At 38.6% G+C, this 15,138-nt stretch overlaps 1 protein-coding gene across 5 annotated transcripts in view; it reads right to left on the bottom strand.

Annotated features, from left to right (window-relative positions):
* Positions 1–15,138, bottom strand: part of kdm2b (lysine demethylase 2B) — a 196,650-nt gene that overhangs the window by 136,716 nt on the left and 44,796 nt on the right. The window lies entirely within an intron of this gene.

Genomic DNA, 15,138 nt, shown 5'->3' with positions numbered 1-15,138 from the left:
AGACTCTTCGTCAGAACTGTAAAGGAGATATAAGAAGCTAGTAAATCCTCAGAGATGCCGGGGAGGGGAATGTCTCGAACAGGGTAAAGCCGGAGTGACCATGAAGATAAACTGGTAAACAAGGTAATCTGGTCAATGTGTGACTGAAGCAATTAGAGGGGTGTGAACCTTGACAAAAGAATGTGGTAATTGCAAAATGTAGAGCAGGAGGACAAGTCCAGCAGGTCAGGCTAGACATATCATCAACTTCCAAAAAGAAAAAGGAAAAAGTACAATTATTGCAAATGGATGACTGAGAAATCTAGTTACCTAAAGTCATCCATCTGTAATGCTAGCTCACATTTTTTCCCTTTCCTTTATTTTCAGGGAGTGGAGGACATGGGTCGAATGACCTACTGATCTTATCTTCCTTCCCTAAATTTTGCAACGCCCACATTCTTTTGCCTATGTCACCTGTCAGTAATGGGAAGCTTGGTAAATATAGCTCACTTTGAAAGCCAATGTTCTATTTGAGACACAAGAAATGTCGCTCGGACATTCCTGAATGATGCGATTTCCATTTAGCTATCAACCTGGCAAGCAGCTAATTCAATATCAGGAATGCAGAATACGGACTTCTTTCCAAACTCATGCAATTGTTATTTCACTGAAAACGTAATGAAAATACTGTGTAGATAATACTCCAATGTCCCTTTGCTTATCTGACACTTTCATATCGCACTCCCACATTAGTGACAATGATGAGGCGGAGGATCTTGCAACATGCTCAAAGCAGGTTTTATTTTTTAAATGAAGCTGTAACACAAGGAACAGTAATTGATCCATTGTAATGAGCATTTACACCAGTACAAAAAGCTGATTTTGTTTTTCACATCCCGAGTGTAATTGTACCTTTTTGGCATAAGGATCAGCCATCTAATTGTCTTTACACGTCTGCTCAATTCAATAAGCAAACATATCTGTAAATAGATTTATGTTGCAGACAGCTACTCGCTGAAATGCACAATGTATTTTCAGTAATTGGAAACAATTTCATTCTTCATGACATTTACTCCATCTGATAATTTAGTTTGAGAGAATGTAAAGGCATAAATATTAAAGATCTTTTAGTTAGATCTGAAATTACTTCCTATTTAACTGCAATTGTTGTGTTGCTATTTTTATAACTTAGAAAGGAATAAAAGAAAATTAACAGTACACTGAACATGTTGAACATTAGTCACCAGGATTTAAAAAAAAACATTTAGTGTGTAGATCCAAATCTTCGCAAAACCCAATAGCTGTTTGGAGGGTGATCAGAGTTAAATATAACACCTAATAAAATTAAACATTAAAAAGTTATCTTAGAAAATTCAATTATCCACTTGAGAATACAATTTATGAGTAAGACTTTCCTAACTTTTGGTAGATTAAAACCATATTAACATTCATTTAAACTGTTATCATAAAAACTTTACAGAACTGCAACTCCACCTACAACCTTGATATTGCAAAAGATAAAAGTTTACTTTCTAAAATCTTTGTATTCTACCGAAATGAACAGACTAAAATTTGTTCTGTGAAACAAAGAAGCAAGTAAATTGTATGACTGCAAATTATAGCTATAATAGATGGAAAAAAATCATTAAATAACGTCAAAAATAAAAGTGAGACACTCGACATCTGTGGAACATTTGCTGCGTACTTCCTGTCAACATGCTAACTCACTTGAATATTTCAAGCATTTTTTTATAACCACAAATCTTGGCAAAACTATAAACAACTCTTGAATATATTATGACAGCTCCATTATGAAACAACCTTTTGCTGCACTGCCCAAAATGCTTATATCCTTGGAGAGCGAAACATAGGTGCAGAAACACTTAGCAAAGGTGAATAGGTGATATGTAGCGGAGTAACAAAACATATCTAGGTAGATAGGTAGTCTAGGTGGAGCAATATTTGAAATTAATCAGGATTTCAAGGAAGAAAGCAGATGAGCAAATAGAATAAAAGGTCATATAACCAGCATAATATGGTTCAGAGATACACTCAGCCAGTTGAAGGCAAGTTCTGGGGGAGCAGCTGGGCTGACATCCATTGCACTAAAAGTATAGTTTTTAAAACAAAAGAAAAATACCTCAAGAGGTGGTGGATACACCAACTTGAAGATATAATAACTAACACTATTTTTATCTGGCTGCCAGTGTATGGTTCATAAATCTGCAAGTTATATGGTTCACAAAAATGAGACATCAATTTAATGGCTGTATTTGAGTTATGCTAATCCAATCACCACTTACTGTTGAGCTTCAGTAAGAGCTCAATTACTGAACTTCCCTATCTGCAATCAGAATTAGATTTTCAAACGTTGCTATAAATGTAAACAGTCGGGGTTGATATATATTTATCAGCTATAGGATTTATCAACTGTTCACTATATACTTCAAGAAGGGAAAGCCGAGGGACCTGACTTCACTGAATGGTAGTGGAGAGGGTCAACACCTTTGGGTTTCAGGTTGCAGATCTCTGATCTGTCCTGGGCCCAGCATATTCATGCAATCACAAAGGAAGATCAATAATGCCTCTACTTCACAAGATTGAAGAGATTTAGGTGAGAGGGAAATATTTAATAGGAACCCGAGGGGCAACATTTTATGGAAGAAGCTGTCAGAGGGGGTAGTTGAAGCAGGTATTATAACAACATTTAAAAGACATTCGGGCAGATACATGGACAGGAAATGTTTAGAGGGATATGGGCCAAACACAGGCAGGTGGGACATGTAGATGGGGCATCTTGGTCGGCATAAGCAAGCTGGACCGAAGAGGCTGTTTCCATGCTGTATGACTTTATTAAGCATGTCTCCAAATACTCCATCGAACATGACAATGGTTGCATCACAGCCTAGTTCAGTAATTCAAGCCATCATATCCAAGAAGGCTGCAGAAAGTGGTGGACACTTCCCAGATCATCATGGGAACTAATTTCCTCACAATGGAAGGGATCTACAGGTGCGGCCTCAAGGCTGCAGTAATATCAAAGACCTTCACCACCCGGCCATTCTCTCTTTGTGCTTCTATCGGGAAGCAAGCACAGGAGCCCGAGAATTGTTACCACCAGGTTCAAGGACAGCTTGTTCCCATCAACCTTCTGGCACTTGAACTGCCCTGTACAACACAAACCACAACCCTCCCTCAGGACCAAAGCACTACAGACTTTGTACTACTATGGTTGCTCTATGAACTCTGGTTTTTGCACCACTATGATCTAGTTTACTTTGAATAACTGATCATTCGTTGAATGCTTATTTCTCGTGTGCGTATAAAGCTGCAGCACACAAAAGTATGATTTTTTTAGTTCATATCCAGTGGATATAACTAAAAACACTGTTTCTAATCTATTCTCAAAAGCTCAGAGGATAACAGAAAAAGGGAAATGGTGTAATTTTGAAGATGGCCACAAGAGGTCAATGGAAAACTAGGAATAACCATAAGGCATTTGCACAAACACACCTCAACCATATTTCTTCACCACATCCATGTTGAAAGCTAGTTAAGACCAAATGCTTTCGATTTGAATCGAAATCCCTAGAATATTAGGATTATATTATTTACTTTATATAATTTAATTAGTATTATATACTTTTTAAAATCTATATGAATAACTATACTTTGAGTTATATATCTCAAAAAATACTTATAATAAATCAAATGTGGAATGTCTTACGTTTATTACAATATATAACTTGAGGAAATGAAGCTGCTTGAAATGCCCTAACATTGAAAGAAATCTATAATAGTATAGGAGCTGACACCAAGCTAATGAATATTGTGCATAGGTTTTACACGGAGAGCCAAAAATAAAAAGCCATTAACAAAAAAAGTGCAAGATTGAGGTAGCTACACGTGGATTAGTTAGTTTTAAATTTACTTTTTTTTTTAATAAATCATTTGATCATTCTTTTGTAAAACAAAATTGAATATCCCACCCTACTCTCCTGTGAGTGTTAAAAATTAGGATATTATGATCAATTAGTGATGAAAGTCTTCCAGATACTTGCCCAAGTTTGGATAGTGTATCAAATAGTGTATCGAAGGTGGATACAAAATGCTGGAGTAACTCAGCGGGACAGGCAGCATCTCTGGATAGAAGGAATGGGTGACGTTGCGGATCGAGACCCTTCTTCAGACTAGTGTATGCATGCTTGATCAGATTGTTTGACCACACAAAGGATTAAAATGGGTTGAATTAAAATCTTACCATCATGTATGATCTACTCATGTTTTAATGAAAGAATACCAAAAAGGGTCCAGTGTGGATACATTTCAGTTTACTCTTTCTAGCTCTGGAATGGAATAGAAAGTTAGGTTGCAGCTACTATATACAAGAATTTACAACTGTCCAAATTTCCTTGCAGGGCATGTTAAACTTACTCATACCGTACGCATGTGTAATGCATCCTTAACATGCTTAATATTGTATGACACTATGGATTGGTATTGAAAGGTACTTAATAGTTGACATGGACATGGTGAGCTGTATCCCTGCAGGATTAGACTACAAACTAGCTTTATTTTCATGCTTTGTTGGGATAGTCAGGCCTGTAAGATATGGCGAATGATTTGCTTTTTCTCAGTTAGACACAATGTATCCTTGAAGTCACACTTAGGAAGCGCAACAAAAACTGAAACCAACCAAGTTTTATCAAAATCAAATTTACAAATCATCCAGAACTTTGTGAATAAATAAATTCCCCCAAAAATCTTTAATACTGCAGTATATTAATAATAGTTTATCCAGTCCAGCTTTGTTGTGTACACATCTGTAATAAAGCTATTAAAGCAATTACAACATTATTCTATTTTCCACTTATTTATGAAAGAGTATGCAGTATTCATCATGTCAAGAATGTTTCATTGCCATATGTTCCGAAACATTGAAATTCTCACTTGCAGCAGCACAACAGGTAGTATGTTGAGCAAAAAAAGTAGCTTTCAAAATTTATATACTTTAAACAGCTTTTAATGTCACGCAGTAATTCTTACTTCTTTTGCTTTGAACATTGTAAAGGATTGATTTTCCGTTGTAGTTAAAAAGACTTTAAGTCTTACTATTTGTCAGATCTTCTGTAACGTTTAAATTTGTTATTCTAAAGGCTACAGCATGAAACAAATACATTGTGAATTAGGAACCACACCTCTATAGTCAAACGTTTATTTGCTTAGGAGCATCATGAAACAATAAATTTACAGCAGCTGGGGTTTAAGGATTAAGCGCAGAAAAGGCTTTGGGAGAAAAAATATTTCCTAAGCCCCATTTGCTTCAGTATAAACAATAGTAGCTGGCAATATCAACAAATGAATCTTCTTCAAAGAGCAGTGGGGATGGTTGGATGAAATAACTGAACTTTTATCAGATTCCAATCCACTAAAGCCTCTGTGTGCCACAGCATTGATTGTCAACACAAACCTTCCCACCTGCATGACAATCGGAGAACATTAGATGGCTGCAAATTTCCCACAGATCAATCAGAAAATGAAGCTACAAAAACATATCATAAATAGGGACAGATAAATTGAAGTCCTTCAAACCACAGCTGCATGAACTTGTTAAAGAAAAGAAATGTTTAAACAAAGGTGGCTTCTGGAAAATTATACATTGAGTTCATAATCCCTCAAGTTTCCATACACATACAATTGAAGAAAGTTCTCAGATCTTTGCCGATTGTATAAAACAATTATGTTTCAGTGTATGTTGTAGATTATATTGAACTCAGCAAACTGTGAAACTTAAACATACATCCACACAGCTATAACATTCGAGTAACTACTACACAGGGTCAAAACAAAAAAAATAACACATGGAAGAAACCACAGAACTTGATTAAAGTGTGAAAAGTGTGGAATTCAGAATGGAAAACTTGCTGAAATCTAAGATTCTGGATGCTATTTTTTTCCCTTTCTTTACTACAAGATAAAGTATGAAGTAAGGAACCAATGATTGTATTCAAATTGTATGGAACATTATCCAGTTCTACATCAGAAAATATTTTCCATGATGCTTAAGAACTTGAACACTTCCTGGTTTAACCAATAATGCAGATGGGGACTTAGTTACATTGCATTCCAAAAGTAATCTCCTGAAGAACTGGTGTGATCAGAAGGCAGGACAATGCTGTAATAAGATGCTTAAGGCAGGAATTCTAAAATAAATTTATTCTTAACTGAACTTTGCAGTAATTAAAAGGGCGATGTATTTTTCTCGCCCTCTTTCACAACAGGAGTGGGTGGGTTATCAAAACTATCTGAACATAAAAGAAAACAGGTTATTTTGAGGATGTACATTTTGCAGACAAGGGAACTTAGCAAGGGAATTTTAAAGCTTGGTGGCAAAGAGGCAAACATCTCTGCCAAAAACCATGGATGGCAGTGTGGAATTGGAAACATTCGAATCTTCTTTGGATTCCTCTAATGCAGAGTACATTCCTTCTGGAATAAGACAACTAAGACAGCATAGTGTGCTCCATATCCGATCTCACCAATCCCCTGTTTAGTAGCAGCAAGACTTCCCTTCTTTTATCTGTGATCCCCATTTTATAGAGACCAACATTCAATCCGTCAAACAACAGGCATCTTGATTGTTTTTAGTAAATCCAGCTGATAGTATACTATGGAATTGTTCTACAATGCTTCTTTGAAATTTAAACTTTAGGAATGACCATGTAAACTGTTGGTGGACAGTTTACCAACTTCCTAATTAATTGTTGCACTGAAAGATAACTTTTTACTAGTACAAGGACATGTAGAAAGGTCTGTATCTGGAATGAGCTGCCAGAAGAAGCAATTGAATTGGATATAATTATGACATTTGGACATATGGATATGAAGGGTTGACAAGGCTATGGGTCATATGTAGGCAAATGGGAATTGCCCGATACGCCTACTTGATTGGCATGGACAAGGTGGGCCAAAAGGTCAATTTCAATGCTGTACAGTTGTCTCTCTATGGCTCAGTGACATCCAGATCCTTTTGTACTAAGCATAGGTAACAGGTTATAGTTACTATAGCAATCTGCATTTTCCCTGTATTTGAACAATATTCCTCGTCTATTCTTCCTATTACCTGTTACCTATGCTTATGTTCCAAAATATGTTGCCCCACTTATATATCCTCCTGCAGACCCTTTATCCTGCTCACAACTTGCTTTACCAACAATGTAACAATTTCTGAAGAAGGGTCTCGACCCGAAACGTTGCCCATTTCCTTCGCTCCATGGATGCTGCCTCACCCGCTGAGTTTCTCCAGCATTTTTGTCTACCTTCGATTTTCCAGCATCTGCAGTTCCTTCTTAAACAATGTAACATCAGCAAACCTGCTTAAAGTACAGATGGTCCCTTCATCCAATTCATTAACAGAGATTGTAAATAATACAGGTTCCAGCACTAATTCCCGAGACATCCTGTGGTATAACCAAGCCAACAGTTTACATGTGTAGGAAGGAACTGCAGATGTTGGTTTACACCAAAGAAAGACACAAAATACTGGAGTGACAGGCAGCACCTCCGGAGAGAAGGAATGGGTGACGTTTCGGGTCGAGACCAGTCAGTCCATGAAGTCTAATCCACCATTCAATCATGGCTGATCTATCTCCCTCTTAACCTCATTCTCCCATCTTCTCCCCATAGCCACTGACACCCTCCTTAATCAAGAATCTGTCAATCTCTGCCTTAAAAATATCGATTGACTTGACCTCCACAGCCATCCACAGATTCACAACCTTATGACTAAAGAAATTCTTCCTCATCTCCTTTCTAAATGTACGTCCTTTTAGTCTGAGGTTATAGCGACAGATGGCACAATGGGCTAAGTGTTCGGCTGGCAACCGGAAGGTAGCTGGTTCGAATCCCGCTTGGAGTGCATACTGTCGTTGTGTCCTTGGGCAAGACACTTCACCCACCTTTGCCTGTGTGTGTCCTTGGGCAAGACACTTCACCCATCTTTGCCTGTGTGTGTGGATGTAATTATGTGAAGCACTTTGGGGTCAATGCAAGTTGACTAAAAATGTGCTATATAAATTAAAAAAAAAAAAAATAGCCTCTGGTTCTAGACTCTCCCACTAGTGTGAAATGAGAAACAAGGCATTAGTTTTTACAAAGATCTCCACATAAGTAATTTTTATATATATCGCACCTCTAGTTCCAACACTGAGGCCCAAAATTTGGTATAACCTTTAGTACAGATTCCAAATAATTATGATGCCCAAAATATATTTTTTAAGATTTTGGTACTCATGAGATGTAATGTAGCTGATAATCTGTTAATACTTTAATCAATTGCATTGCCATTGGTGATTCATGTATCATTTGATGAGGCCTGCAATCAGATTCTCCTATAAAGTGCTCTAGCTTACTTTTAGCAGGGAATTGTGTTAAGTTATGGGAGTTGTGAGAAAACATCTGTGAACGAAAATAAGGGAAGCAGAGAGATGTGAAAAAATTGATGATGGGTTTAATTTTGTATAAAATTTGTGGCTTTGGGCCAGTGACGTGCGGTGAGGTCAATGGCTGGGGAGGCACTGGTTAGTATCAGTGGCCCGGGCCTACCTGTATTGATCACCGCGTCTCTCCGCAGCTGTCCAATTCTGACCGCCACCGAACCCCCCCACCGCACCATTGCACCCTTCTTCAAGGCGGCCTAGTGATGTCTCGGCTCTGACAATTCGAGGGATATAACCGGTAACAACACTAAGAGCAGCCCCGGGCCGCCGCGCTCCCTGACTCGAGTCTGAGCTTGAAAAATCAGGTGGTGAGCCTGATGTGTCCCGCGGGCCATATTTTGTAGACTCCTGCCTTATAAGAACAAAATCAAAAATGTACAGAAGTACAAAAATTGATGACTTTATTATTGTGATAAGTATAGATCTATTTTTTTTAAATCGAATAACTTTATAACGTACCGACAAAGTCTACCTTCCCAAGTGACTCCATGATCTTTGGTCGGCGCCACCGCTGCTGACGAGAGATAATGTGGAGGGAGAGTGAGGTAGCGTGGGCTGAGCCTACGTAATTGACGCTCGCTCTTCCTCCACTGGGCTCAAGACACATCCCCTTATGAGGCAGATGTGATCGCTGCCTCCCCTGGAGCTTTTTCAATGCAGTTTTATGTGAGACCAGCGAGCACAAATTTAATATCTTTATATGTGAAATACGTTACCTGGACTATGGAAGGTAAGGACATGTAATGAAGGGGTTTACACACATTACATTGGTGACAGGCACACGCTTATTGCCCGCGCTCCATGCAGTTTCTAAGGGATTGCTCAGAACGGAGGCTCAGCTCGCCGCAACCTCACCTCTCATTGCTCCCTGTATTTGCAGCGGAGCTGCGAAAATTTTGCGATTTTTACTTTAAAAAATGATTAGATTCATAAAGAAATTACATTTATAACATAGATCAGTGGAAAAATCTTTATATTTATTTTATTTTATTATTATTTTTCTTTACTTTTCTTAACAGCTATTTTCATTGGGAGTATGACAGGTGAGGCTCTGCCTCCCCTGACCGCACGTCCCTGCTTTGGGCCCCAAGCCTTGGGATTACAGAAGTGAGGCTAAAATGGTTTTCAGCTTCACCACTTCTGCAAACTCTACTGGCTGACCACAAAATAACTGGTGACTCCAAGCATAACGTCACCAATATCTACAGAGCAAATAAAACAGGATGAAAACCTATTTTATTTTTTCAGACTACATATTTCATCTATCCTAACAATTTTAAAGTTAAAGCTAATTTCTCTTTGGTTTTACAGTTGTCAAAAGCAGAAATTTAGTATTAAAATTGACATTTTTACAGTGGAGCATTCTTTTATGTGAAATAAAGCTTACAGGAGGAATGAATTGTCATCTTCCAGTTGTTTGACATGATTGTGCTTGCACCGGAACATTTAAGGTCATCAGGGTAAAACATGCTTATGTTGTTAAATACTGTATTACTGCCAACTTCTGCCTATCATTCACAAGTGATTGTCCTATCCTTTTACAGGTTTACATCTCACATTTAATTCATGTTTTTGGAAATCACTTCCATGCCAGCCAAAAGTTGAACCAGGAAATATAGCAAAATGCAAGTCTTTAATCACATGCAGCAGCTTGGCTCAGTTTATGACACTCGCTGCTGAGAAGACTTCACTACCCATATGAAACCAGTTTTATAATCTAATAGCAAAGGTCAGTGACATTGTAAAAAGTTCCATCCTTCATAAAATATGCTAAATTAGTTTTTATACAGCTACATCATCAATGCAGGTAGATGTTAAATAACAATTGACACCAATTTTAAATGACATTTTTCTTGTCCTGGCCACTATTTCCTTCTCAAAACTACTTGGAGCTAATTATTTATACAAATTGGCCAGTGCATTTTTGTTTTCATTAAGCTATGGACCTGTTAGATAGCTCTCCACCTCACTGAAAATAATTATGTTTAGTTTAGAAATACAGCATGGAAACAGACCGTTCGGCCCACCATGTCCCCACTGATCATTTAACACAATTCATACTAGTATGATGTTATCCCATTTTCACATCCATTACCTATACACTACAGGATGTACTTTCCACCAAACTACCAGTATTTCCTCTTTTGTATCCTGTCTTATCACATGGTCTATGTTATGAGACCAGTACTTCGCTTCCTCGTGACTTATTTTATTCTTATCTCCACCCACTCTGTTTTATTGAACTTGCATCATTCTCATCTATTACTAAAGTCTGTCTGTCTGTGATGTCCTGAAATTACGCCAAAACGGTACATGATCGCGCTACATTTTTTGGTCTACCTTACTCACCATTGTCCGGTGGTGTGTTGCATCAAGTTTCGTTCAGATTGATGGTATATATTACGTTATTCACATTTTAAACTTTACAAAACCCCACTTTGAAAAAATGTTCTTCCATCTGCACTGGCAGTTAGCAGCGTATGACGTCACAGTGGGATCTCATTTACATAAACTACCTGTCAGCAGTGTTCCACCCCACAATGATATCACAATGAGAGCTCGTTTACATTTTTTTTTAAACCGTTTTTAAAAAACTGCCCGTCAGCAGTGTTCCATCCCACAATGACATCACAATGGGATCTCATTTACATTAAAAAAAAAATGGTTTCAAAAACACAGCAGCTTCCACCTCAATCACGTCAAGAGTGGTAAGGAGGGGAAAGGGATTATGGAGGGAGGGAGGGAGTGACTGAGCATGGGGGAAAGGAGCGGGTGGGAGAGGTGAGGGAGGGAGTGGGGGAGGGGAGGAGGAGAGGGCAAAAAAGAGGGAGGATGAAGAGGAGGGGCAGGAAGTGTTGAGGGGGAATGGAGGAGGATAGGGGTAGGAAGAGGGATGGCGTGGCGCACTTGGGGGGGGTTGCCATGACTCGCGTCACAACGGGGATCTCTGGCGTCACAACTGTAACCTGTCAGCCGCGGCTGCACAGTTGGGGGCTCTGGGTGAGTGGTGGAATATCGCGTTCGGGGACAGGGACCTAACCGGCCCCATTGGTCTAACAATTCTTCCACCTTTTCATAATTTTCTGTTTTACCTAAAAGTCATGTACCTTTCAATACTGAAATCCCAATCTATACCATGTTCTTGTGTGGCTATATTATTTCTATTTAAGCTCTGTTCATCTATTTTGCTCTGAATGTTCAGGTGCAGAGCCCTAGTTTTATCCTTTTATTACTTTTGTAATTTCTAGCCTTATCTACTAATATACTCTTAGATTTACAAATGGATGTTTTTTAATGGATGCATATTTAGTTGGATTATAAAGAGAGAAAATGGTTGAGGCCAATTTATAAAATAAATTGAACAATATATCTGATAAATTACATGGCAGCTGTTTCTAGCAGGTTGATATCTTCGCAACAATTAGTTTTATGCAAGATCTTAGTCTTTGACCAGCTGCTTGCTTTATTCATACTTGAACTGATTAGTCTGTTTAGTCATTTGAGCTAATGAGGAAATTATGATGTTTATCTCATTGTGTCAAACAATAGACTATAATAAACATAATGGTTTTTAAGGATGCAAGGAGACATCAACATAATATGATGTAATCCTAATTATCAATACATTTTGACCACAGGTAACATAAGAAAAAACACCTTTCTAAATGCAAACAGAGTGAAGGTGCCTAGCAAACAGTTGTATCTTTCTGCAAAGAAAGACACAAAATGCTGGAGTAACTCAGCAGGTCAGGCAATACCTCTGGAGAAAGTAAATAGGTAATGTTTCTTATTCGGGACCCTCAGCTGGATCTATCCACTTTCTCCAGAGATGCTACCTGACCCACTGCATTACAGTTCATTTTTATTACATTGTATTTTTCTGCACCTGGCTTAATTAATGTAGATGAAAATGTACCCTGAACAATCAATATAATTCAGTGAGAGAGATGGAGCAGGCAAACTTTACTATCCCACATGGAAGGTATATTTGGACCATGGACAATAAGTGGATGGAAGCATCACCAGTTGGTCTCCAGGTCAGGGTCAAAGATAGAGCAACTAGTGTTTAAAAGTCAATGACAGAGCCATTGATAAAACAGATCTTCAGTCTTGTGTGATGTAAAGCCAACTCATGATCCACAAACAGACACACTCCACTTCAGTTCATTGCGAAAAATTTAAATGGACTTCTTTTTCTTTGAGGAGTTTTACTTGGTTACTTGTAACATTGTACAGACACTCCCCAACACTGAGACAGTTAATACTCTCAGTGAGTCATTTCAGGCTTGGGAGGGCAATTCCAATTTACTAAAAATTTGATTTACCCAAGGGTTCACGTAATCTTTATGCAAGTTGGGTTATGTGCCAAGTAATTATATGCTTTGCCGTTCCTCCCCTTGTCCTTTCATCCATTCTACAAGGCTTCAGATCAATTCTGTCTTTGTACCTCTTTTTCAGATCTCCTTTGGAGTACCGTCCTTGCTGTAACGATGGAATATACAAATTCTAAACACTTTTATCCTGGCAGCGCTAAAATATATAAAATTCCAAAATAGCCGTGTTTGGAATTCTGTCCTGTGACAATATCTGTGTTATTCATCAAAAGCAGTTTTGTAATGTGGCAACAATAAATAGTCTCACAGGTATTAAATGGTCTTGTCAGCACAAAAGCCCTTCAGACATTTACTTTGGTCTTCATAATTACATCATGCAGTTTCTGTAGATCTTTGGTGAAATATCATGGAACAATGACTGTTTTAAAGAGCTTGATAAAATAATTTTAATATCAGCATTAATGATGACCCAAACGTCTGGTGTTTTCCAGATAGCAAAGCTTAGCTATTGCTCGCTACTCGTAAACATCAATAGAAACATAGAAAATAGGTGCAGGAGGCCATTCGGCCCTTCGAGACAGCACCGCCATTCATTGTGATCATGGCTGATCATCCCCAATCAATAACCCGTGCCTGCCTTCTCCCCATATCCCTCGATTCCACTAGCCCCATGAGCTCTATCTAACTCTCTCTTAAATCCATCCAGTGACTTGGCCTCCACTACCCTCTGTGGCAGGGAGTTTCACAAATTCACAACTCGTTGGGTGAAAACGTTTTTTCTCACCTCAGTCTTTAATGGCCTCCCCTTTATTCTAAGACCGTGGCCCCTGGTTCTGGACTCGCCCAACATTGGGAACATTTTTCCTGCATCTAGCTTGTCCAGTCCTTTTATAATTTTATATGTTTCTATAAGATCACCCCTCATCCTTCTAAACTCCAGTGAATACAAGCCTAGTCTTTTCAATCTATCCTCATATGACAGTCCCGCCATCCCAGGGATCAATCTCGTGAACCTACGCTGCACTGCCTCAATCACAAGAATGTCCTTCGTCAAATTAGGAGACCAAAACTGTACGCAATACTCCAGATGAGGTCTTTCCTGAGCCCTATACAACTGCAGAAGAACCTCTCTACTCCTATACTGAAATCCTCTTGTTATGAAGGCCAACATTCCATTATCTTTCTTCACTGCCTGCTGTACCTGTAAGCCAACTTTCCGTGACCTGTGTACAAGGACACCCAGGTCTCGCTGTACCTCCCCCTTACCTAACCTAACATTAATCTTCATAGTAAGTAGTGCGTAGAGCCAAATGCTCAAATTAGAACAATGCTTAGTTTTTTCCCCAGGATGATGGTGATCAAAGTCATTGCACAATTGAGGTAAAGTCCAGTAGTCTTTGTATATCTATTACAAGGTATGCTACAAGTTAAGTGTCCTCAACCAAAAGCAAGTCGGTGTTGGTTCTCATTTCGACTTGGATAGTTAAATACTGAGCCATTTGTAATTAGTACAACTGCAATATTCTAGCTGTAATTATGGAGAGCATTTTAATTAATACAAAAAAAAGATACTGAGCTGTCATAGTACGAGCACATGGTCTTGTTTGATTTCATAACTCTCACTGAAAGTTCTGGAAATGTTTTCAGCATTCATGACTTTTGTTAATATGCTTTTGAGCTCAAAATGCTTATGAATTTGTCTTGACAGCCTTTCATCTGAACTACCATCCCTGCTGCAAACTTAATGCCTTTGGAAGGTAGGCTGAAATGTTTCTGAGGTAACAATTCTGTTCTTGACATTTTTCCTGAAGCTGTCTGGCCTTGAAAATATTATTTACTGTGTCTCTATTGGCCGGTAATCCTCACCAACTCTTCAGAATAGTCGACTTAATCTAAAACCTGTTGTGAAAGCCTATTGTGATGTACTAGAGCCAGAATTTTTCTGACTGCTGACAGTAGGGATAATTTACCCATGATTGTCAATGTGAAATGTCACCTTTTCACTTAGAGATGAACAATCATAACATCCTCTGTACAGCAAACAATTCTTCTCACTAAGCAGTCCAGAAGCAATTTGCCATCTTGAGAGTGATATGTTTATACACAGTGCCCTCCATAACATTTTGGACAAACACCAGGGGGGGGGCGCCAACATTGGATGAGAGTTGAGCATGAGAAATTGCAAGGGAGTGCAGCAACCGAGGGGGGGGGGGGAGGGTGTGGGAGGGGGGGACACCACAGTAGGGAGCTTTTCCATTTTTCAGCTTGAAATTGTGCAATCTGGTGCATACTGTAGTGAGTCTTTTAATTTACACTTGAATGTAACA

Source organism: Amblyraja radiata, chromosome 25 (assembly GCF_010909765.2).
Source record: "Amblyraja radiata isolate CabotCenter1 chromosome 25, sAmbRad1.1.pri, whole genome shotgun sequence".
NCBI lineage: Eukaryota > Metazoa > Chordata > Chondrichthyes > Rajiformes > Rajidae > Amblyraja > Amblyraja radiata.
Note: the sequence above shows the minus strand (reverse complement) of the source record. Positions and strands in the feature narration are given on the sequence as shown.